General features: G+C 46.2%; 1 protein-coding gene across 1 annotated transcript in view; it reads right to left on the bottom strand.

Moving 5' to 3' along the window:
* The window catches only part of TJP2 (tight junction protein 2), a 300,601-nt gene extending 275,225 nt beyond the window's left edge, over window positions 1-25,376 (bottom strand). Inside the window, exon 1 of the mRNA XM_075317823.1 lies at window positions 25,170-25,376. The gene's annotated coding sequence lies outside the window, so the exon portion shown is untranslated. The remainder of the gene's footprint in view (window positions 1-25,169) is intronic.
* Window positions 25,377-26,454: the final 1,078 nt, after the last annotated feature.

Genomic DNA, 26,454 nt, shown 5'->3' with positions numbered 1-26,454 from the left:
TCCATGAGGGGTCTAGTTTCCAAAATGGGGTCAATTGTGGGGGAGCTCCATTGTTTAGGCACTTCAGGGGGGTCTCCAAACGCAACATGGCGTCCGCTAATAATTCCAACCAATTTTGCTGTGAAATGGCGCTCCTTGCCTTCCGAGTCCTGCCGTGCGCCCAAACATTTGATTTCCACCACATATGGGGTATCTGCGTACTCAGGAGAAAATGCACAATACATTTTATGGTGCATTTTTTCCTGATACCCTTGTGATAAAAAAAGCTACCTGGTTGAAGCAACAGTTTTGTGGTAAAAAAAAATTTTTTCTTTTCACGGCTCAACGTTATAAACTTCTGTGAAGCCCCCAGGGGTTCAAAGTGCACATCAAACATCTAGAAAAAATATTTGAGGGCTCTAGTTTCCAAAATGGGGTCACTTATGGGGGAGCTCCATTGTTTAGGCACCTCGGGGAGTCTTCAAACCCGACATGGCGTCCGCTAATGAGTGCAGCTAATTTTGCACTCAAAAATTCAAATGGCGCTCCTTGCCTTCCGAGTCCTGCTGTGTGCCCAAACATTTGATTTCCACCACATATGGGGTATCTGCGTACTCAGGAGAAAATGCACGATACATTTTATGATGCATTTTTCCTGATACCCTTGTGAAAATACTAATTTTTATGGCTAAAGTAACATTTTTGTGTTAAAAAAGTAAAATTTTCATTTTTTCGTCTACATTGCTTTGGTTGCTGTGAAGCTCCTAAAGGGTTAATAAACTTCTTGGATGTGGTTTTGAGCAGAGTGAGGGGTGCAGATTTTAGGATTGGGTCACTTTTGGGTATTTTCTGTCGCCTAGGTTTCTCAAATCACTCCAAATGTGATGTGGTACCTAAAAAATTTTTTTTTGTAAATTTTGTTGGAAAAATGAGAAATTGGTAATGAACTTTGAACCCTTCTAACTTCCTAACGGATTTTTTTTTTTTTCAAAAATTGCGCTGGTGTAAAGTAGACATGTGGGAAATGTTATTTAGTAACTTTTTTGTGTGACATATCTCTCAGATTTATGGGCATAAAATTTCAAATTTTGAAAATTGCAAAATTTTCAAAATTTTCGCCAAATTTCCGAAATTTTCACAAATAAACGCAAAACATATCGGCCTAAATTTACCACTGACATGAAGTACAATATGTCACGAAAAAACAATCTCAGAATCGCCAGGATCCGTTGAAGTGTTCCAGAGTTATAACCTGTCAAAGTGACACTGGTCAAAATTGCAAAAAATGGCCGGGTCTTTAAGGTGAAAACAGGCTGGGGGCTGAAGGGGTTAACCATGTTCACTATGTTGTAAAACTGACATGGCAGTATAATTACAAGTTTGGGGATAGTAAACATGAATAGTTTTACTTTTGTCTAAATAGTGAAAAAAAAATTCAGAAGTTTGTAAAAAAAAAAAAAAAATTGCACTTTTGCTGTTTTCTGAGACCCAGAGCGTTCTCATTTTTTGGGATTTGGGGCTGTGAGGGCTTATTTTTTGCCCCTTGAGCTGACGTTTTTAATCCTATCGTTTCTGGTTAGATACGATGTTTTGATCTACTGACATTGTATTTTAATGCAATGTTGCGGCGAAAAAAAACCTTGCAATTCTGTTTTGTTTTTTTTTCTTTTCTCGCTACGTCCTTTAACAACCAGATTAACTGATTTTATACTTTGATAGATTGTGCTTTTTTGAACGTGGCGATACCAAATAATACAAATAAAGAAAATAAACAAATACTTGTTTTTATTATTGTTTTATTTACAGTATGACAAAGGGAGGTAATTTGAACTTTTATTTTTTTAAAACTTTTTTTTATTGATTCTACTAGTCCCCTATAGGACTTTGTGTCTGCACTAACCGATTGCTTCTGCTGATCAGGGCAATGCATCAGTATTCCTCTGTACAGCAGGAATGCTGCTCTCCTGTAAATGCCGGCGCTCAACTGGCATACAAAGGAAGTGAGTCATGACAGCGACAGGGGTCATCAGTTGACTCGGTACTGTCATGAAAACCCATTGGTGCTCCGTGATCGCGTCATGGGGCCACCGATGGGGGCGGAGAACAGCGCAATCCCAGCCGGAATGCATTAAATAGTGTTCTAAGTGGCCTGTTGTTCACATGGGTTTCTAGTAATGATAAGCGTAATGATAAGGATCATGTTGCTTAAAAAAAACATATTAAATAAACAAAAGATTGGACTGTTACAAAACAGGCATATTTGAACTTTCTGTGTTAAACCTTGCAGCATGCTGGCTTCAGCTTACATAACAAAAACCTGCTGACAGATTCCCTTTAATTGTAGTGTTGTGACACATACTGTATGTATACTATTGCATTTCATGTCACATGAATTAATCGCACTCAATTGTATCAATTTTAACATAAAATGTTAGAGTGAAAATATTCTCTTATGGACCTAATTTTATTTTGTCTTTCCTAATTGTGTAGATGTTAATAATAAATGTATATGACTGCATAACTTTCAATTTAACAATGAACATCTAAGATTTTTGCAGGGGACTCGTGTATTGCTGAAAATTCTGGGAGACAAACCTCAAGGCCTCAATATTTCAAAGACCCAGATCTCACACAGACAGTATCGCCGCAATGTATTGAATGCCCTCTTATTGATGGAGCTGCACCAGGATAAACATGTCACATAAATGAAGGTTCCTTTCAAGTATAATTGAAAGGACAAAATGACATTGCATGATAGTGACACAAAATGCGACCACTTTAGAAAGACAGAACTGGATTTTCCGCTTATTGCCGGTACAGTAAACCATAGCCTTCTCTCTCATATAATCTGATAATCTGCTGTTTAGAATTTTATGTTTTTCTCTTCTACTTACACTAAGTGCATTATCAGACTATTGACAGCGCTACCAAGGTTGTCACCTAAAATCTAAAAAGCATGAAGGTAGCTAACATTTGTATTATTGTAGCCTCTTCAGGTACAAAACGTTCCTGCATCATTCTTAATAAATGAGACAAAGTTATGTAAAAGTTGTGTTTTAGTAATATTTCCAATAACCGCTGCCCAAGTGTATTTTACACTGTTCTAAATTTGCACCACAATGCAACGTTTCTCTATCTCTGTTTCAGAAGCATAGCATTTCACAAATAGTGCAATTAAAATAATTCCCTTGTATAAGTTCAAGGCCTCATCCAGACGTCCCTGAATTATGTGCATGTTCTATCCGTGTTTTTCTCGGATAGACCACATATTCATGATAGGCTATGGAGCTGTTCACATATTTGAGTTTTTGGGTGGACCAAGTTTTCCGCTAAAAATCACTTCGACTTGTCTATTTTTTATCTTTGGCATGGAGCAAATTACCCATACAAGTCTATGGAAATCACAGATAGCATCAGTGAGCCATCCATGATTAACATCGCAATATATATGGGAAGCTTTGCAATTTATTATCACTGTTGGGAAAAACTGATACACCAACCAAAACTGATGACATCTCACACAAGTGAGTCCAGAACAGATTGCTCTTGTGAGAGGTGTAGTGACACACGTCACTTGGCCACAGCAGACATAAGTGTGATCGCTGACATACTTTGCAATCGTGAGATCTAATGGAAGGGTTTGCAATGTGACACAACTAAGCTCAGTTGCACTGCCCCTTCACCATACTGACCACACTGGTGGTTAGATCAGGATATCAGGGCTGTATCATTCATGACATCTCATATAGCAAGTAATCAGCTATGTTCTTTTTTTAGTGCTGCTGCCTCATTGTGATTGGTCAGTAACATACAAGGAAAACAGGAACATGCCCTCTGAAAACTCTGATAACACCCATGAGGACTTAGGAAAAGTTAGCTCGTTAGGGACCACATACTTTAATTGCCAATGTCCAGCATAGAGGTAAAAATGAAAAATAATATATATATATATATATATACAGTGCAGACCAAAAGTTTGGACACAGCTTCTCATTCAAAGAGTTTTCTTTATTTTCAGGACTCTGTCAATTGTAGATTCACATTGAAAGCACCAAAACTATGAATTAAAACATGTGGAATGAAACTTAAAAAAGTGTGAAACAACTGAAAATATATGTCTTATATTCTAGGTTCTTCAAAGTAGCCACCTTTTGCTTTCATTACTACTTTGCACACTCTTGGCATTCTCTTGATGAGCATCAAGAGGTAGTCACTGGAAATGGTTTTCCAACAGTCTTGAAGCAGTTCCCAGAGATGCTTAGCACTTGTTGGCCCTTTTGCCTTCACTCTGCGGTCCAGCTCCCCCCAAACCATCTTGATTAGGTTCAGGTCTGGTGACTGTGGAGACCAGGTCATTGGCATAGCACCCCATCACTCTCCTTCTTAGTCAAATAGCCCTTACACAGCCTGGAGGTGTGTTTGGGGTCATTGTCTTGTTGAAAAATAAATGATGGTCCAACTAAACGCAAACCGGATGGAATTGCACGCCGCTGCAAGATGCTGTGGTAGCTATGCTGGTTCTGTATGCCTTCAATTTTAAATAAATCCACAAGTGTCACCAGCAATGCACCCCCACACCATCACACCTCCTTCTCCATGCTTCACGGTGGGAACTAGCCATGTAGAGCCCATCCGTTCACCTTTTCTGCAAAGACACGGTGGTTGGATCCAAAGATCTCAAATTTGGACTCATCAGACCAAAGCACAGATTTCCACTGGTCTAATGTCCATTCCTTGTGTTCTTTAGCCCAAACAAGTCTCTTCTGCTTGTTGCCTGTCCTTAGCAGTGGTTTCCTAGCAGCTATTTTACCATGAAGGCCTGCTGCACAAAGTCACCTCTTAACAGTTGTTCTAGAGATGAGAAGGTGTGTCCAAACTTTTGGTCTGTACTATTTTTATATATATATATATATATATATATATATTATGCCGCCCCCGTGCCAGCAGCTGGCGCTGCTCGGATCCGGGCCTTCAGGGGTGGTGTCTCGAGGGTCTCCAGACCCGGGGGTCTCAAGGACACGCCGAATAAATAGGGGGACGTAGATGTACAGGCTGGGCCGTATTAAGTTCGTGATGCTACTCACTGTGTGTGGTGAGGTGGGACACTACTGCTGCTGTTACGGGGCACCCGGGGGAGATGTTGTGCAGCAAGTTGTTAACCCCTCCGTGGGTAGGGATGGTGGCCCCGGGACCCGGTGGCACGGTGCATGGGATGGCGACCGCAGGGGGGGATGCTAGTAAAACACACAAGTCTCTGGTAAACCAAGGTGATGGTGGCCGGTGCCGCGGCCGGTTGCGTTCTGGTCCCCCACCCGGCTGGTGGTCTCTACCCTTTTCCTGCACTGCTTTGTGTAAGATGGACTTTCCTAGTGTGAAACTCAGGAGTCCGCTCCCAGCTGGATGTGGCCTAAGGAGCCGTGCCCACAGACGCTGGCCCGTGGGATCTATGGGCCCTGGCGGTGACCTCTTATCCCTAATCGGTGGGCTGTTGTCTTCTATGAGGGACTTTGGGTGGGACAGAACCGCTAGTCCTGGCCTCAATCGGTTAATTAACCAGTCTGCTTGGTTCCGGTTTCTAGCTTCAGGGTCCAAGTACCCCCATTTGTGCTACGGTTTCCGGGTCGGTTTTCCGTGTCGGTACCAGCGGGCTACAACCCTGTCCCGGTCCACCTCGGTTCCACCGAGCCGTCTTCCCGTCTCCTGCTGACGGAGACCACTGTCTGCCTCCTAGCCAGTGGCACCAGGGCTCCTACCCTGGTACCGTCCAATCTCCAATCTGGACTTCTCCTGCTGAAGCCACACTGAGCTCCAGCCCACACTCCTCTCCAAACTGAACTCCAAAGCTTAACTGCTGTTTTTCCCACCCTGGGCTGTCTAGACTGCTGGGTGGGCGTGTTCCGACCACCTGGTCACGCCCACTGGTGTGTCTATCTTTCCCTGAGGGGGGGTGACTAGGTGTTCTGGTTGGCTGTGTGTTTCACAGTGAGGGAAGGTGTTATGCAGGGGCCTAACTGTGACCACCTGGTTTTGTCAGGGCGTTGCATAATATATATATATATATATATATATATATATATATATATATATATATATATAAAAAAATATTAGTACAGACCAAAAGTTTGGACACACCTTCTCATTCCAAGAGTTTTCTGTACTTTCATGACTCTGAAAATTGTAGATTCACATTGAAGGCATCAAAACTATGAATTAACACATGTGGAATGAAATACTTAATAAAAAAGTGTGAAACAACTGAGAATATGTCTTATATCCTAGGTTCTTCAAAGCAGCCACCTTTTGCTTTGATTACTGCTTTGTACACTCTTGGCATTCTCTTGACGAGCTTCAAGAGGTAGTCACCGGAAATGGTTTTCACTTCACAGGTGTGCCATTACTTTAAGAAATGAAGGTCAGTCAGTCCAAAAAATTGGGAAAACTTTGAAAGTGTCCCCAAGTGCAGTGGCAAAAACCATCAAACGCTACAAAGAAACTGGCTCACATGAGGACCGCCCCAGGAAAGGAAGGCCAACAGTCACCTCTGTTGCGGAGGATAAGTTTATCCGAGTCACCAGCCTCAGAAATCGCAGGTTAACAGCAGCTCAGATTAGAGACCAGGTCAATGCCACACAGAGTTCTAGCAGCAGACACATCTCTAGAACGACTATTAAGAGGAGACTTTGTGCAGCAGGCCTTCATGGTAAAATAGCTGCTAGAAACCATTGCTAAGAACAGGCAACAAGCAGAAGAGACTTGTTTGGGCTAAAGAACACAAGGAATGGACATTAGACGAGTGGAAATCTGTGCTTTGTTCTGATGAGTCCAAATGTGAGATCTTTGGATCCAACCACCATGTCTTTGTGCGACGCAGAAAAGGTGAACGGATGGACTCTACATGCTTGGTTCCCACCGTGAAGCATAGAGGAGGAGGTGTGATGGTGTGGGGGTGCTTTGCTGGTGACACTGTTGGGGATTTATTCAAAAGTGAAGGCATACTGAACCAGCATGGCTACCACAGCATCTTGCAGCTGAATGCTATTCCATCCGGTTTGCGTTTAGTTGGACCATAATTTATTTTTCAACAGGACAATGACCACAAACACACCTCCAGGCTGTGTAAGGGCTATTGGACTAAGAAAGAAGAGTGATGGTGTGCTACGCCAGATGACCTGGCCTCCACAGTCACCAGACCTGAACCCAATCAAGATGGTTTGGGGTGATCTGGACCGCAGAGTGAAGGCAAAAGGGCCAACAAGTGCTAAGCTTCTCTGAGAACTCCTTCAAGACTGTTGGAAGACCATTTCCGTTGACTACCTCTTGAAGCTCATCAAGAGAATGCCAAGAGTGTGCAAAGCAGTAATCAATTCAAAAGGTGGCTACTTTGAAGAACCTAGAATATAAGACCTATTATCAGTTGTTTCACACTTTTTTGTTAAGTTTTTCATTCCACATGTGTTAATTCATAGTTTTGATGCCTTCAATGTGAATCTACAATTTTCAGAGTCATGAAAATAAGGAAAACTCTTTGAATGAGAAGGAGTGTCCAAACTTTTGGTCTGTACTGTATATATAATATGTATTATGTATTTTTGTTCCACTTTGCAGACTCTATTACATCCTGATCTTCAGGTTGACTTGAAAATATTTGGTGAAAGATTCTCTTTAAAAATGATTGCTTGTATAAAGTGATTGATTAGTCAAATCCAACTAGAGCTTTGGGATGCCAAATAGTTCAAGGCCATTTAGCTATTGGTCTTATTTGCATTAAGTAATGCATTATAGCCAGGATGGATTGGTGAACATTTACACATGCCGAAATGATGGTACATAATATCCACGTCTCTTTTGACAGAATCTATTGGATCAATTAAACATGGATTTATTGCTGTGATATGAGGAAGTAACATGTTATCCCTGCAAGGAGAAGTTGGCTACAATTACAATATTTGACTTTCTCTGGATCTAAAGAATTTGAGAAAGGGTGCACATTCTTACTAATGTATCGATTATATTATCAATTTTCTAAGATAGTATTGTATACTTTTTTCTTTTAATTTGTAGTAAACGATATACTATATATAACCTGTTGAATCGGCACATTTTGGCGTACTATTGACCTAATATTTATAATCTTTAGGATAAAAATAAATGTATTCCATGTCTCTAGAACATAGTACAAGCTATAACTGTGTAACGCTTGGCTTTTTCTTATTAGGTTGTATTCAGGGTGGTTCTATATAGAGTTGAGATGAGGATCTTGCCTCGGGCAATGGTTTAACATTCATGTTGCTACACCCTGAAATCACCTCCTAAAAATGCAACCTTAGTAATGTGTCGCCCTGGGCAAGCCAGGGGACACAGGTCACAACACCACCACACCCCACACTCCAGGTAGGCACATCACAGCTAACCACAAATCCTTGTTGCCTCCCTCCAGAGGTTGATGATGCACACCAGGGGGTGGGCCAGGCGGTTGGCTCCGCCCACCAAGGAGCTCACAGCTCTGGAGGCAGGAAGAAACCAGGCAGATAGCTCAGGGACGAGCTTAAGTAAACCACAGAGTTCTGTCAGGGAGGAGGAAGTGGAAGGAGTGAAGGAGTAGTCTAGACAGGGCTACAGTAAACAACTAAGTGAAAGTAGTAACGGAAGAAGCAAGTGAAGTGACAGAAGAGAAAGACAGCCTGAAGGGCCCAGCTTTGTGAGGGCCAGAACAGCAAGGTCAGCAACGGCGGTGACTGTCTGGAGGGGGACCGTTTGGAAGTTCCTGGAAGGACCCCGTTGGCTGTGTGCCCGGTGGTCTGGAGCAGTGTTCCGAAGGACAGTCAGCACCAGGGCAGGGGCCTCTCGGACCCCGGCAAGGCTAGGAGTCGCCAGATTTGCCAAATCCGTCAGTGACGGGGACGCAGCTCCCCCAACAACCAAGTCCCGAGTGAAGGCAACAGCCCGACCATTACCGGGGAGACACCGCCACCGCCAGGGCACCAGTTTCCCCAGGGCCAGCGCCTGCGGGCAAAGTGTAGAGCTCCTCCGGCCCAGATTGCAGTCGGGGAGCGGGTAACCGGAGGGAATCCACCGCTACCATCAGTCAACATAGGTGCAAGGAAGAGAGACATCACCGTCACCTACCGGGAGTGCAGGTGCAGCCGTCTGTGGGACCGTCCTACCAGCCGTTGGTTTACCGTACAAACTGTGTCCGTGTGTCAGGCTGAGTGAGTACCATAGTGCCGCAAGGCACAGCGCTGCCCCGCGTCCCTGCGCCCTCCAGGCCCTACACTTTACATCTCATCACCGGGCCCCGGGATCACCAACCCCTACCCACGGAGGGGCAACACAACACCTGGCTGCTCCGCATCACCATCCCCGGGACCCCCACACTGAGCAGCGGTGGTGCAATCACCACAACCGTGGGTGGCGTCACGAACTATAACAATCCCCACATCCAACCACCAACACCCCCCTTTCACTCACGGGCGAGGAGTGTCGCTCGAGAAACCCCGGGATCCGGCCCACAGCTCGAGCCACCAGGAGCAGCTGCCGGACCCGAGCAGAAGGGGTGAGCGCGGTGTGCTGACACCCTCCTCCCCGCCCGCGACAACTTGGCGTCACGAACAGGATCTTACCGCTCTGCCGTCAGGTAGAGGTGCGCCTTGTTACCGCCGGAGGCATCCGGCAGAAAAATTTCAGAAGCCGCCATCTTTGGCGCGAAAAGTTCCCGCTCGAGCGTCTTCTCGAGCAGTAGAGGCGCGAAGGCCAAAACCCCGCCCCGAGAGAGGAGGGGCCGGAAAGAGCTAAGGGGGACGCGATGGCGGCTGGACGCATGTAGCTGCGGCTATTAAAGCAGGGACGCCAGGACTCTGCAGCAATATTGGGTTCCTGGAAGACCTCGTTATCAAGATGCAAAACTTTGCTCACAACGAGGAAGCTCCCGCGCCTGGCACGGCGACGTGGTTGAGGGACCGGACCGTCCCGCTGAGTAACCGTCTGCAGGCCCATATGCAACTCCTCCTGGAGGAGTGGGAGACCGACATGGCGGACGTGGTGGCTGCTATATGGAGACGCGAGGCAGAAGAGGATTTGGAGGAGCGGGTAAGCGACCCACGCCCCTGTATTCCTGAAGGATCGGCCGTTGGAGCTGAGGGGCCCGGCCGGCTTCCGCTCACCCTGCCTCTCTCCCTGCTACCCGTAGTAGCTGCTGCCGCCCCGCCATTAGGCCCGCTACCTGCCCAACCGGTAGCGATGCCCTGCCCGGCCGCTCCGGCGGACCAGCCGTCTGCAGACGTCCGGGACGTCCCTGAAGTATACCAGGGGGAACCGCTGGAACCGCGACCCCTTTACAGCATGGTGCCAGAAGTCCCAATAGAGACTGTGCCAGACCCTAAGCCCGAGACCGTGGCCTGGATGAAGGCCCGGGTGATGCAATTCCACCAGCGTCAGCAGGATCAGATCTTCCGGATGATGGAGCAGTGGACCAACGAGGTGGAGGAGCTGCTTACAACTGCCCCGAGGTACGGAGGGGGAATGGATGTAGCAGAACCGACTGGTGACCCACGTCCCTATGTCCTACCAGGACCGGCCGCTGCGGCTGAGGGGCCCGGCCTAGTCTCGGCCTATGCATCGCCCTTGCCGTTACTTATGAGGCGCCTTAATGTCAGCTCGCCTAATCTGCTGCTCCGTGCTACCGCAGAAGGGGCTGAAGTTCTGGATGTTGGATGCCAGGAGGCTGCGACAGCTGGCGGCAACCCGCCTGACGCAGAAGCACGAGATGACGACTCCAGCCCTAGTCCCGGGCCTGCTGCTGAGTTTGAGGAGGCAAGTGAGCGTTCCCGCTATGTGTGGGACCCCATGGTTGTCCATGCCCCGTGTGCCGGTGGAAATGGGTACCGGGTGCCCCTGTCACCGCAGGCATGTCAGTGCATGTTTGATGTGCCGGTGGCAGAGGATGGGTCCGCCTCAGCAGAAAAGTACGAGTAGGGCCGTGGGTGCCCGTAGCAGCAGTCCCCGTTGGGACCACCACTGAAGTTGCTGTTTGTTTGAAAAAGTTTAAAAAGTTTGAAATGATCAGAAGAAAATGATTATACCGAGTACTTCACCAGATTTGCTTTGTGATTTGCAACCGGCTGGAGCCGGCACCGTTGTCCCCGTGGGGACCGTTTAAAGTTTATTGGCATGGGAACTATCCATGGACAAGCCCGTGAACTGGCAGGGCACCACAAACGTTAAGTGGCTTGTAAATATGTTGGGTACCGTTAACGTTTCCGCTATACCGCCTCCGGAGAGGCAGGTTGGAGGGAGGGCCCTGAGCAGAGCAGGCCAGGGCCCAGCCACCAAAGGAACCGGTGGCCACCCTCTGGAGGGGAAGGACAGATCCCGCTCGGGTAACTTGTGCTGGACTGTGGGTCAAGGGGTGCTGCCTGGGTTTTAGGGGCAGCATCAGGGCCAGGTTGCTTGGGTGGGAGAGAGCGGAAACCGTGACCGTATACCGTTGCAACGTTAAGTAAATGTGCCTCCCGTCTTGGGAAGAGTTATTAAAAATGTATTTATGTTTGCTTAACCCTGTTATCCCCTTTTTACAGAAAAATAAAACCGGTGTAGGACGGCAGCCCGCGGACGGTCTGCATTTTGCTAAGGGGGAATGTGTCGACCTGGGCAAGCCAGGGGACACAGGTCACAACACCACCACACCCCACACTCCAGGTAGGCACATCACAGCTAACCACAAATCCTTGTTGCCTCCCTCCAGAGGTTGATGATGCACACCAGGGGGTGGGCCAGGCGGTTGGCTCCGCCCACCAAGGAGCTCACAGCTCTGGAGGCAGGAAGAAACCAGGCAGATAGCTCAGGGACGAGCTTAAGTAAACAACAGAGTTCTGTCAGGGAGGAGGAAGTGGAAGGAGTGAAGGAGTAGTCTAGACAGGGCTACAGTAAACAACTAAGTGAAAGTAGTAACGGAAGAAGCAAGTGAAGTGACAGAAGAGAAAGACAGCCTGAAGGGCCCAGCTTTGTGAGGGCCAGAACAGCAAGGTCAGCAACGGCGGTGACTGTCTGGAGGGGGACCGTTTGGAAGTTCCTGGAAGGACCCCGTTGGCTGTGTGCCCGGTGGTCTGGAGCAGTGTTCCGAAGGACAGTCAGCACCAGGGCAGGGGCCTCTCGGACCCCGGCAAGGCTAGGAGTCGCCAGATTTGCCAAATCCGTCAGTGACGGGGACGCAGCTCCCCCAACAACCAAGTCCCGAGTGAAGGCAACAGCCCGACCATTACCGGGGAGACACCGCCACCGCCAGGGCACCAGTTTCCCCAGGGCCAGCGCCTGCGGGCAAAGTGTAGAGCTCCTCCGGCCAGATTGCAGTCGGGGAGCGGGTAACCGGAGGGAATCCACCGCTACCATCAGTCAACATAGGTGCAAGGAAGAGAGACATCACCGTCACCTACCGGGAGTGCAGGTGCAGCCGTCTGTGGGACCGTCCTACCAGCCGTTGGTTTACCGTACAAACTGTGTCCGTGTGTCAGGCTGAGTGAGTACCATAGTGCCGCAAGGCACAGCGCTGCCCCGCGTCCCTGCGCCCTCCAGGCCCTACACTTTACATCTCATCACCGGGCCCCGGGATCACCAACCCCTACCCACGGAGGGGCAACACAACACCTGGCTGCTCCGCATCACCATCCCCGGGACCCCCACACTGAGCAGCGGTGGTGCAATCACCACAACCGTGGGTGGCGTCACGAACTATAACAATCCCCACATCCAACCACCAACACCCCCCTTTCACTCACGGGCGAGGAGTGTCGCTCGAGAAACCCCGGGATCCGGCCCACAGCTCGAGCCACCAGGAGCAGCTGCCGGACCCGAGCAGAAGGGGTGAGCGCGGTGTGCTGACACCCTCCTCCCCGCCCGCGACAGTAACATCGCATGATGGATATACTGTATCTGTCATGGAGTGGGCTTGAGAGTGCAGAGCGGGCCCACAAGCTCATCCCGATCCACACCTGGTAGATGCTGGCTATGTTACATAACCAGCATCTGTGTCTAACAGCAGCCACTGGAGTTGAACTCCAATCTGTTTTGTTGCCCATTTAGATGCAATTGCCCTTCTGCGTCAGCAGCATTTAATGGCTTGTTTGCTGATACACGCACCATTTCCATTTTTTCCATGTAATAGTAGTAATATAATTTAAAACTATAATTTCTATAGTGCAAACATATTCTGCAGCACTTTACAATATAAAGGGGATATGTACAGGCAATATCCTACATTACAGAGAAAAGGGTGCGCACAGACCTTTTCAGTGACGTCGCTGTGACCGCCAAACAATCCCTCCTTCAAGGGGGAGGTGCGTTCGGCGTCATAGCGACGTCACTGCGGCATCACTAAGCGGCCGCCCAATAGCAGAGGAGGGGCGGAGATGAGCGGCCAGAACATGCCGCCACCTTCTTCCTTCCTCGTTGCCGGTGGACAGCAGGTAAGGAGATGTTCGTCATTCCTGCGGTATCACGTAGCGATGTGTGGTGCCGCAGGAACGACGAACAACCTCGTTACTGACCAGACAACTATTTTTGGTAAATGAGCGATTTGTTACAGACCAACAATTTTTAACTCTTTTGCGATCGTTTAAGGTCGCTCCTAGGTGTCACACGCTGTGATGTCGCTAACGACACCGGATGTGCGTCACAAACACAGTCACCCCGACGATATATCGTTAGCAATGTCGCAACGTGTAAAGCACCCTTTACATAATTCAACAGATACCAAAAGTGAGGGCTTTGGTCACAAGCTTACAATCTACGATGAAATAGGGGAGGTAGATAAGGTAAACGGTAAAAAGTGCTTTAAATATATGGTTCAGCCAATCAATATAGTAAATAGGGTATTCAAACAATGCGGCATGAATCAGTCACCAGTCAATATGTGTAAAAGTTAAGGTAAAGAGTCCTATTAAGTGCAAGAAGGTTGTGTTAAAAGATGCTACAAAGAACCAGATTTGAAGGATTTTTTTTAAGGACAAAATGGGAATAGATGGATAAGTGAGGTGAGGCGATATGACAATCCACAGAAATGCATTTTTCGGGCATGTTTAAAACTGTGGGTATTGGGAATTAATTGAATTGTCCTATGTAGAGCACTTCAGAGAATTGGCACAGCTTGTGAGAAGGCTTGGAGACAAGAGTGGGAGGTTTGAATTATTGAGGATGTTAGTCTGGATAACCAGTGCAATGACTGGCAGAGGGTAGAAGCATTGGGGTAGACGTTGGACAGGAATATGATCCTGGCTGCTGCATTCAGGGTGGAGTGGAAAGGGGAGAGTTTAGTAAGAGAGAGTCCGAGTAGTAGAGCATTGGAATAATTCAAAGGAGCGTAATTAAGAGCAACAGTAAGAATTTTTGCACAGTTAAAGGTAAGAAAAGGTCAAATTCTAGAGATGTTTTTGAAGTGTAAATGACATGAGAGAGCAAGTGTTCGGAAGTAGGGAGTAAAGGAAAGACTGGAGTCAAATATGACCCCAAGATAGCATTCATGCTATTTGGGAGTTATGGAAGAACCACATACACATAAATGGCAATATTGGGTTTATGAAGGTTAGTAGAGGGTAGAAACACAAGGTGTTCAGTTTTTGACACATTTAGTTTTAGATAGGAGTACATGATTTTACAGACAGCAGAAAGGCATTTGTGGTGCCACAGAGATACTGCATCTCAGCCAGAGGTGTAGTATCCCATTCCCTGGTAAAGAGGTGGTCACAAACCAGTATACGCAAAACACAGACACACTCACTCAGCAACACCCCATCAGATCATGATAAGAGCCTAGTGGCACAGTCCGAGGCCAGGCTGGGGGGTTGAGTCTAGTTAGTGGGAGCAGCCTGTAGAAAGTTGTGCAGTGGAGGAGTCAAGACCTGTGGTCTGGAGCTGCAGCAGCTCGGCCCAGGCACATGACAGAAAGGGTTCTAGAGCCCACGGGAAGCAACCATATTCCTGTGGCCTCGTTCCACATACGACATACCAGAGTGGATGGACTTGGCCGCAGTAGGGGACCAGCCCCTCAACTAGTGGAGAACTTCAAGACTCAGCTAGCTAACCGGAGGCTGAGGTTACTTCAAGTGTCTAAGCCAAATCCACACACATCCAGTGAAAAGGTAACCACATAGGGCCAAAGGGATCTCTATCCCGATAGGGTCTGCGGACACCAGCTTGGGGCTCTGTGTGTGCAGGCGTGGGACAGGCAGGAGAGGTTAGCGCAAGAAGATGACCAGGAAAGGAACACAGAAGGGTGTACCGGGTTGTGCCTCTGAACTGTCTGGGATCGGCTGGAGCCCATCACAGCAGGACTCAGCACCCCGAGGGCAGCATTTGTCTGGACATACTAACCTGGAACTCTTAACTGTGAGTAAAGATCTTGAGACTGCATCCCTGTGTTGTCCGATTATTCCTTGTGTCCTGCCATTACAGACTACTACCCCCAACAGCCCTGGGGCCCATCTCTACCTGTGGAGAGCTATTCCAACTTTGCTGCATCACCACCGACCCCCAGGGAACTGAACAGCAGTGCCGGCACCTATCTTGCCGCATACCACAGGTGGCGTCATGACATCTCTCCTGTAAATATTCCCCCACCATCATCAGCCATCTTTAGTTAAATGACACCGCCAGGGTCATGGAACCGGGTCCTATCGCCGTGACGTCCACCGAGCAGAACAGAGCCGGCCCGGTAACGAGTAACCCCCAGGCTCTGGTGCGGGCATGTCACAATCAATGATATTTTGTTGTAATGCACGGATGGTGTCACGAGAAGAAATGTATAATTTAGTGTCACCAGCATACAGATGGTACTTAAAAATGAATATACTGATGGTTGTCGAATAGGGCAGTGTATAGCGAGAAGAGGAGGGGACCAAGGACTGAACCCTGAGAAACACTGACAGTAAGAGGAAGAGGAAAGGAAAAGGAACCAGCAAGAGATACAGTGAAGGAGCGATCATAGTGGTAGGAGGAGTACCAGGAGTGAGCGGTGTCCTTGAGCTCAATAAAGCAGAAACTTGTGAGAAGACGCTGGTGATCCACAGAGATTTAGGAGAATGAGCAAGGTTTAGTTACCAGATCAGATTAGATTTGAACATCTTCATTAGTGCCATTTTTCTTCTCCAGTGATCCACAGCCACAGGCAATACCATTGTATTGCGGATTATAGTAAATTAAAAAGTCCCAAGCTAAGTATCAAGGGGACTAAAAAAGAAGGGAAACAAAAAAAATTGTAAAAGTAGAAAAATTTTAATCACCTTTTCTTTCCCCCGTTAAAAATGCAGAACTTTAAAAAAATAATTGAATCTGTAACAGAGCAGTTTATCAAAATATAAAATTATTTGATCTGTGTGGTAATTGCTGTAAAGAGAAAAAAAATTGAAATGGAAAAATGTCACTTTTTGTTGTCATCGCACCTTCCTAAAAAAAAAGTGATCAAAATGTCATATGTATCTCAAATTTGTATCAACACTGCATCAGCTCACCACGCAAAAAATAAGCCCACACACAATTCCATGGACAGAAAAATGGGGTTTTAGGAGAATAGGACATAAGCTAATGTTTTTATGTAATTATTTTTTTTTTTTTTACAAACATCTAAATAAAGTAACATCATGACTATACTAAAAAATAAATCTATGTAATTTTTTTTATCATCATAATCATATTGACCAGGAGAATCATGTATCTAATTCAAAAAACGAAACTTCAAAAATCTATGGTAGAATTTCCTGCATACACTGCAGATTTACATTGCATTGCAGGAAGGAGCACTATTTAAATTTTTGGCTCAGGCAGCAAGAAAGCTAGAATTCACCCTTCAGAATGGCACAGTATATATGGCACGCCAGTGGTTATGGGAGCCACAGTGGCATTGTTCTCCTCACCGGGGGGACAATGCTATGCCTGGAAGCAGAGGGGAACTCTCCATGTCAGTAACATCACATGCAACACTTCCCAATACAGACCAAAAGGGGGAGCTCAAGTCCTGTTTGGGGTGCGCTTCCCTGGCCATTCTGGGCTGGGCAGGGTTAGATACAGGAACAAGAAGGAAAAACTTCAGAACAGTAGTGAGGAGGAAAGAGAACGGTCGCTGTCAGAGAGCTTGCTCTCAGCTTTCCAGGACTAAGGGCATAGAGCAGGACACTGGGGTCCTCGACTGTCGGGTACTAACGGCCCAGCAGTAAAACCCAGAGGACAGGAGATTTTACATCCCCTGGCCAAACAGAGACTCCCACGGTGAAGCAGTATAATAGAGCCCGGGGCCGCAGTAATACAAGCGGGCCTCACATCCGGCTTGCGCTGCCCACGACAGGGACCAGGCAGATTGACAACAAGACGAGGGATGCTGTGAGACTTCAAGCCATAGTGACCAACACATCAAGTGTATTGAGGAAGGCTTACATAACACCCGGCAAAGTGAGATTCCCAGTGCTTTCAGACTGACCAGACCACTGTAATTTGGGACATTTACCATCAACCAGTAAAGGTAAAGGAAACAACCAGTCTGTGTTGTCCAATTACTGTCGGCGTCCTCAGTCCTGCACCCCAACGTATACTACCACCCCCATCATCCTACTGCGCCCGCTCCACATATGGGTAGCGATAACACCAGAGCTGCATCACAATCTGCCCCAGCGAGGAACCCTGCAGCAGCGGCTAACCACTGGCCGCGTACCACAGGTGGTGTTACGAGACAATCAACCCCTTCATCACCCAACATCCATTCATCCCCTTTATTGTACACCTTGAGGCCACGGTACCGGACAGGGCCACCCGTGACATCCCTAACCCGCAACAGCCCGGCAACGAGTAAGGTTAACCCCTTGCCCAGAGGGTGATAAATCTACTCATTGATACTTTATTGCTTGAATGAAGTTGAACCACACTGCTAGTCTTAATAAAAAATAATTTTCTGCTGTATCATAAATAGGACTACTGCTGCCACCAATTTGGCAGGAACAAAACTACAGTTACCACCAAATTGTCACGAACTCTACTCGCTCGTGACACATGTGCCTTGGATGCTACTGTAAATGGGGACTCTGCTTCCCCATTCACTGGCTGTGGGCAGGGGACGATAAATATGCGAAGCTGGTGATAGGACAATATTGCTATATACAGGGGTGTTATGTTATGTTTGAATAGTAACTCATAAGGGATAAAGGTAACACATTAAATAACTGCAACTGACCCTGCTGGTTCCTGTACAAACTAGAGATCACAACCTCGCAGACCCTAGTGGTTCCTGCAGGTGTTGGAATAGCCCTGACCACAGACTAAACAATAGCAACTTGGGCCTACTCTGCCTGATCAAGCACTTCACATTCTTCCGAACGAACCAGACAGCAGAGTGCAAATTACTTACAAAAGGGAAGGTGTGCTGAATTAGAAAGTGATCCCAGAGTAAGTCAAACAACAAAATACCAGAGAGGGTGTATATTGCTAAAGAATATGCCGCCTACTTATAGACAACAAACATAAAATAGGTGCATAGTGAACATAAACAGCACAGAAAGGTATCCAAGCTGGTCTTCCAATGACTGGCAAAAGAAAACAGCAATATGGCTGGACTTCAAAATGAGAATATCACTAGCAGGAAATACAAGAGGGGAAAGTATTTAAAGCTGCACCGGAAAGGAGATTGGGCAGACAAACAAGTAAATTAATACACCTGTTACCCTAATAGAGCTAAAGCAAGGATACCAGAAACTAAACCAAAGAAAAGGTGTATCTGCTGTCTTCCAGCGGACTGAGAAGCCGACCACAGACTCAAGAGTTTAAATTCAGACACATGACACTAAGGAGGAATAACCTGAAGATTAGGGGTCTGTCAGTCAATAAAACCTGTTAAATTACCAGTCTATACTTCTAAAATGACAACTCAGATCATCCCAAACTTGCCTGAAAGAAATGTGGTTGTTAAAGCCTTTAGAATCCCTAAACCCTCTCATATTCCTGCTGATGTTCCAAGGAATATGATAGTAACTTTATATTCATGTTTAATAAGAAACAAGCTTCTTGCTTCATCAAGAGATGACAAAGTCTCCCATCCCAATATAACCCTGCTGGTTTCTTTAAACACCTTTCAAAAACAACTATGCAAGCCAAACTGTCATGCTAGCGGGTGTGGACCCACTGCGCCATGGACCGAGCTTACCCTGGAGGTGCGTGACTAGGTGCCTCAGATGGCCTGGGCTGCCAGAAGACACCAGGTACCACTCCAGAGCAGACTCTGGTACTGCAGTAGCTGCCCAAAGGGTCAAGGACAGAGGTACCGAGGTCAGGCAAGACGCTGCAGGTAATGGAGGCTGACAGGATAGAGCACGTTATGGAGACAGGCTGGACAAACAAGTTGGGTGCATGTACACAGACAGACTGGATGGGTTCAAAAATAGAACAGCCACATGTTCAGGAGGCAGGCAGCTAAGGTTCAGGTATGGAAGACAATCGGAACTTGCAGGACTAGACCTGAGGAATCAGACAGGAGATGGAACCGGAGTCAAACAGGACGGGATACAGACTAGAGCACTGACATGACCAGGAACCTTTTTGCTCAGACACCTCCCAACAGGGGAAGGTGCCTTAAATAGCCAGTGCCTCCTAGCCATACGCTGGGGAACATTTTCTGAGTGTGCATTGCCCCTTTAAGAGGTGGGGTGCACGTGAGCTCACACCCTAAGGATGTTGCCAGGAGACTTGCACAATGTGGGAGGCCCTGGAGCGTGGGGACCATAGAAAGAGCAGTGGAGCGAGGTGCAGGCCAGCCACGGCTGTGACTACATTGATGTCCCTGCAGGATAGAGGGCGCTGGGACAGTGCAGGGACGCCAGGGTTACACAGAAGATCATTCTCCAACATCACTATAGCTCTTCAAAGAAATATATACTCAATCTTCCTGGACACTCTATGGATTTCACTTTAGTCCGATGTATGGTAAATCATATAGATCCACTACTAGTTGGTTGGCAATAAATAAAACTAAATCTACAATATATAATATGTATAACGCTGAACATAAATTCTATGTGATATAAGGATACTGTGTCATATTAGCTGAGATCAAACTTGCCTGTTTATTTGTTTCTTTCCTTTATCCTGGTTTTAAAACTGTTCCTAATTTTTCTTTTCCCTCCCTTCCCTTCCCCTTTTATTTTCCACACCTTGCTTCCGTTCATCTTTTTTTTCCCCTTTGTTAAAATATTAAAAAACTCAATAAAGACTATTTGAACAAAAATGCAATGGTGCCCGTGTTTCTATTATATTTTTCCTTTAATTGTCGCACTCTTGGTTTTGGCTAGAAATACTGAGGGAAAAAACTCTAAATACTGAGTGTGAAAAACAGGGCCAAAGAATTGCGACATATAGCGACTGCAAACTTTTATGAGAAAACCGGACAATCTTTTTCACTTTCAGAAAGCCATAATTGCAAATTATTTTAATCTGTACAATACTTTGAGCCATAAAAAATGTATATATAAAATAGTTCTATGCACAAATACATAACTTTGTACCTCTAACAAAAAGATTAGACAAGAATCACATTAAAAAAGAAAATAAGAAAACGTATTTAAAGAACAGATGTCAATGTTTACGCAAACACTAAAAGGACTAAGTTTTAAGAAACCTTATAATATACTGTACATTATTTAAAAATACCAAAAGGACAAACTTTTTTATTTTTATATTAAATAATGGCTGAAAGGAAATGGCCAGGTGACCTTTACCCTCAGCTAAACATTCCCATAAAGCTTTAAAACAAAGTTTGTTGTCCTTGTAATTTCCTTATCCGTAATGTCTAGGAGTTGTTACGGTTGCTGTGGCACTGGAGACTATGTTCGGATTTCTTGCTACTGCACATGTGCGAGCACTGGAGACTATGTTCGGATTTCTTGCTACTGCACATGTGCAAGCGCTGGAGACTAAGTCCTATCTTGGAGCCATTGCACATGTGCGGGTGACATCATTGCTGACACGAGGTCACATTTCTCTGACACCTTCTAAGCTGATTGGCCGCTGGTCATGTGCTTGTGACACGCGGTCACATGTCTCTGACACCTTCTATGCCGATTGGTCGCTGGTCATGTGCTTGTGACGCTTTGCTCAGTGATAGGCCAGCGTGACGTCATTGCTGTCGTTCTAGCAGCAGATTGGCTCTGGTGTCCTCCATCTTGGATGAGGCACAGAGTCTATATAAGACCCTGACGCACGCCGCCCGGGGCTCAGTCCTCTTGGTTCATGCATGAGAGTAGACGCTCTGTGCACGTCCCTCTAGGCATGTCTCTGTCTATGCTAGGTGAGCGCTACCGGCAGGGTAGCGTTCTTATACCTTACAGCTTCAGCTGCAGTCCGTATCCTTACATCTTAGTGGAGCGGACATAGGCAGGTGCCTGAGGCACATGGTCCGGCTGGGCCTTGTGATTCTACTCGTAGGTGGACGTTGCCACTAGGGTAACGTTCCTTATACTGCGTCTGGCAGTTGTTCGTATCCTCGCACACTAGGGGAGCGAACATAGGTAGGAGCTTTTTGCGGCTTATGCTGCTGTCCGTCTCTTTTGCACCACTAGTGGAGCGGACCTAGGCAGGTACCATATCTAGTGGTTCGTGTCCTCGCACACTAGTGGAGTGAACGCAGGTAGGAGCTTTGTGCGGCTTACGCTGCTGTCCGTCTCCTGGCACCGGTAGAGGAACGGACCTAGGTAGGTGCCATTTCACACTCACTGCTTTTGTCTCTGTGACCATTAACAGAGACCATACCACACACCCTCCAAGCAAGGGAGGAATTGCTTTATTTCCTAATTATATTCCTCTGTGAGTTTAACAGAGGTATTGCACTCTGCACTTGTGCTATTACTATTTACAGTGGCACACTTATATACCCCTTATCCTCTGCCATAGTCTGCAGCAGAGTCTTTGCACGGTGGACCCTGACTGTCTGATATTCCTTTGAGTTTTATTATCAGACAGCCCCCCGTAACAGGAGTGCACTAGAGAAGAAGCTGGGAAGGGTCTGTGCAGTTTCTACAGAGCCTGTACATTAAGGGTGAGTGCACACCACCCAGATGAGGGTGCGTTCTGGACGCAGCGTGTTTTCTCTTGCGGAGACGATAGTGTCTTGTACAGGAGAATGCGCTGTCCGTGCACACGAGCAGGGTCACTGATGCAGCGGATTTTCACCTGCTGAGAACACTAGCGTCTCCACAAGAATAAATTGACATGCTGGGTTCAGAAACCCGTGCTGGTCAGTTTACGCATCGTTAAAGGGAATCTGTCACCAGGTTTTTGCGCCCTCATCTGAGAGCAGCATAATGTAGAGACAGAGACCCTGATTACAGTGATGTGTCACTTACTGAGCTCTTTGCTGTCATTTTGATAAAATCAATGTTTCTTTGCTGCAGATCTAGCAGTTATACAGAGCTTATGAATATGTTGGACTGCCTGGCAGCACGCCACGTAGTCCTGTACTGATAAATCACTGATTAATCAGCAGTAAATTATCAAAACTACACTAAGCAGCCCAGTAAGTGACACCTCGCTGGGATCAGGAACTTTGTCCCTACGTTATTCTACTCTTAGATTAGGTGACAGATTGCCTTTAAAGGAGTTGTCCGACACAAACTCAAAAAAGTTTTGTAAGCTAATCTGTGCTGTATTGTCATATAAAACACCCCTACATTATTTTTTTTGTTTTCTAACTTTTATTCCTCTTGAATTATCCCTTTATTCTCTGTATACACTTTATTTACGCAGGTCAACCAAACATGACATTTTCCTGTGCTAAACCTCACAGTCAGAGCTGGCACAGCCCGGCTTCACTGTCCAGCCCTCTGCACACTCATTGGCTGTCAGTATTCTGCCCCAGCACTGACCTCTCATCACTCCAACATTGGAAATAACAGCACCATCAGATAGGGCTCTGGAGGCCCGCCACATAGGGCTCTGCAGGCCCCGCCACATAGGGCTCTGTAGGCCCCGCCACATAGGGCTCTGCAGGCCCCGCCACACGGTGCTCTTCACCGCCCACATGGCGCTCTGCAGCCCCTCCATGTCGCTCTGCAGCCCCCCCATGTCGCTCTGCACCCCACCACACATCGCTCTGCAGCCCCCCCATGTTTCTCTGCACCCCCCTTACATCATTCTGCAGCCCCCCCCCAGCGTTTAGGGAATACATACTCACCTTTCCTCGGTCCCCACCGCTGTTCCTCGTTCGCCCACTGTCTGTGCTCTGGCCATATCAGCACAGTAGTGAAGTCAACGCTGTACTGAACTGTCAGAGCAGACAGCTGGACAATGATGAGAAGCATCGCGGCGCTGCCTCTCATCATTGCTGGGAAGTGTATCGGCAACTGTGATGCCGATACATTTAAAGTACGATCCTGAGCAGGGGGCCCCGTGCTGGCGCTGACACCGCGGGCAGCCGCCACCAGACCTCTCCCACCAGCTCACAGCACAGGCCCCACAGCAGTAGCGGGGTAGAGTACGGAATGTGGGGAGGGTGTGGGGAAATGTGTGGGAGGGTGCGGGGGAAGGGGGCGGGGACTCCGGCACACTGTACATGTCCAGCAGGGCGGCTACATGACGTCGGCTGTGATGCCCGTCTTCCAGGCGAGCATAAGCTCCTGCCCTGTCGTCATGAAGCAGCAAAATCATGGCAGGAGCGTTCACATGACCGCTCTGAGCCGGGGAAGAGGTGCTGACAGCAGGGCAGATAGTTACTATCTACTTACCTGCCCCAATGTAGCTCAATAGTGCAATAAACAAAACATAGCAAAATAAACCGCATAACTTCTTTAAAAAGAAGCACAGTGGGCATGAGATTTCTATAAATCCCATCCACTATGCTTGTACTGTACAACAGAGCGTTTTGGACGCAGCGACAACACAGGATGCTCAAAACATGGCTAACACTGATCATGGCAGCATACCATTGGTGCACCTATTGTGTTTCGTATTAAAAGACATCTCTACTGTATTGAAGATCTATTTATATAGCTCTGCAAAAATTAAGAGACCACTGCACATTTATAAAAATCAGCTTCTCTACATGTCGATTCCAGTGTCAGTTGAATTCCAACCAGAGGACACCTCATTCTACTGCCAGGAGTGGCATAAGGTCACCCAAAAGACTGGCGGAAAGCTTGCTACGACGCATGAAAGCTGTGATTAAAAATCATGGTTATTCCACAAAATATTGATTTCTGAACTCTTCCTGAGTTAAAACATTAGTATTGTGGTGTCTAAATGATTATGAACTTGTTTTCTTTGCATTATTTGAGGTCTGAAAGCAATGCATTGTTTTGTTATTTTGACCATTTCTCATTTTCAGAAAATAAATACAAAATGTATTGCTTAGAAATTCGGAGACATGTCGTCAGTAGTTTATACAATAAAAGAACAATTTACATTTTACTCAAATAGATACCTATAAAGAGAAAAATCTGAAAAACTGACAATTTTGCAGCGGTCTCTTAATTTTTGTGTAGTGTTATTTTGAGTGTTAACAGTTTTATCTATTTTTACAGTTTAAATCTAAGACATTGGAAGTTAAAGGTAGACTGCTTAGTAAAGAGACTTTACTGATGATGATTTGTGAATGCAAATATGTAACACTTATTTTAGGTACTGGTGTTCATGTAATGCTATATACCAGCTGTGATCATAAATGTTACTGTATCTCTATATAGTTATCAGTGCTCATCCATACTAAGCTCTGGGTGTCATTAAGACATACTCTTCCTTAAAGATTCCTGTTCATCTGTGGCATATCCCTCAGGGAAGCAAATGAGTCTGCATGCTTCAACCTGTTCAGTTATGTAGCTAGACCAGTTGTGTGCACCACATACTAAATTAATTAATTTTAATAACACGAAAAAGTAATGATAAATATAATGAATATTATATAAATGTAATTATGAAGCGGAAAACAGTAACAAATAATCTGTGAAAATAAGTCATTGTAACTTCCTGTTAGTATTTTGGTTTATTCTGTAAATTATAGCATTTTGTGCGTTCCTTAGAAAGCTCATAATAACAATTGCGTGTTCTATAATATGTTATACATGATAATCCAGTGCAATAATTTACCGATACAATGACAATGTAACATCAGAGGGCAAAACTGGAATCCTGTCCAGAACCGAGGCTCTAACCTGCAGCCATGTTGTCAGGTATGTACTCACCTTGCAGTTCCTGAAAGTGTTTGCGGTCTACGTTATAGCATGAAATAATCCAAAGTACAAGGGATGGACAGAAAGCAGATACTTAGGAATGTCCAAAGAAATTTTTTTCTCTGGAAAAGTTTCCTTAGGGAGCCTTGTGATTTAAGGTTGGACTGGAAAGGGTGTGTGCGGTCTGTGGCAGCCAGGGTGGAGAATCCGAGTCAGGAAGCTTCCTGTTTGCAGAACAGTGTATAGGAGTGAGCCCACAGCTTGTGTAAAGGGGAGGTGTTTATGGGTCATAGGTATCATTTAGCTCTGCAGTCAGGCAAGTGCTTGGTAATTAGTGAACTTCATAACAAAAGGCTGACTCAAATCGGTTTCCGTACTACTAACAATAAATATTCTGTTCCGGTGTGTAGCAAATCAGTAACTCACAAGGAGCGTAAAGACCATAAGCAGGACAACTCCCTCACCTTATTACCTGCCTGCTCATGGGTTTCTTCGATCGTGTCATAATGGCAACAATGTGTAGATCCAACATTGCCAGAAATAATGCTTATAAGCATGAATGAATAATAGAATTTCTCCAAAGACCTTTGTATTTTCTAAGACCCTATTTCTTTGAGAGGGGGTTGTTAAGATGTAAGGTCCCTCATACACATTACATAAAAGTCAATTAAAACCACCAATTTCAGCGGCATCAGCCAACCATACAATGCATATGGGGGCCTCCCGACTGTCCCCCAAATACTTTTATTAGATACGGATGTTATAGATAACGCAAAAACACTTGGCTACTTGGTCCTCTGTATGGGGAGAATTGGAGGAGATGGGTGTTAGCCGAACAGTTAGTCACGCAACAGCTATCTTATATGTATGACCAACTTAAGATTGCCTTTAATTTTTTAAAGGGATTCTATCAACCAAAACCTACAGTCTGAACTAGTAACACAGCCTTGGAGAGAATATAGGCTTTCCCTTTAAATAAATACTCTCCTCCTTCACAGGTGGTTTACAGTGATAGCTTGTCCACAGTGAAGTAACTAGATTTCGATGGGGATAAAATTTGGACCTGCTTCCCATTTCATGTTGGTCAGATGGACCCTTATAACATTATAACGAGTTGTCCTCCTCCCATTATTTAGTATTGTCCCACATCCTGTTCTAATGTGCCAAATCCTGGGTTTCTTCCTGGTAAATATGTCCCCCATCCTGGTATATATGTGCCCCATCTTTGTAAATATCCCCAATCCTGGTAAATATGTCTCTCATCCTCGTATATATGTCCCCATCCTGGTAAATATAT

This window comes from Anomaloglossus baeobatrachus, chromosome 1 (assembly GCF_048569485.1).
Source record: "Anomaloglossus baeobatrachus isolate aAnoBae1 chromosome 1, aAnoBae1.hap1, whole genome shotgun sequence".
NCBI classification, from domain to species: domain Eukaryota; kingdom Metazoa; phylum Chordata; class Amphibia; order Anura; family Aromobatidae; genus Anomaloglossus; species Anomaloglossus baeobatrachus.
The sequence above is the reverse complement of the archived record's forward strand: the minus strand, read 5'-3'. Positions and strand labels throughout refer to the sequence as shown.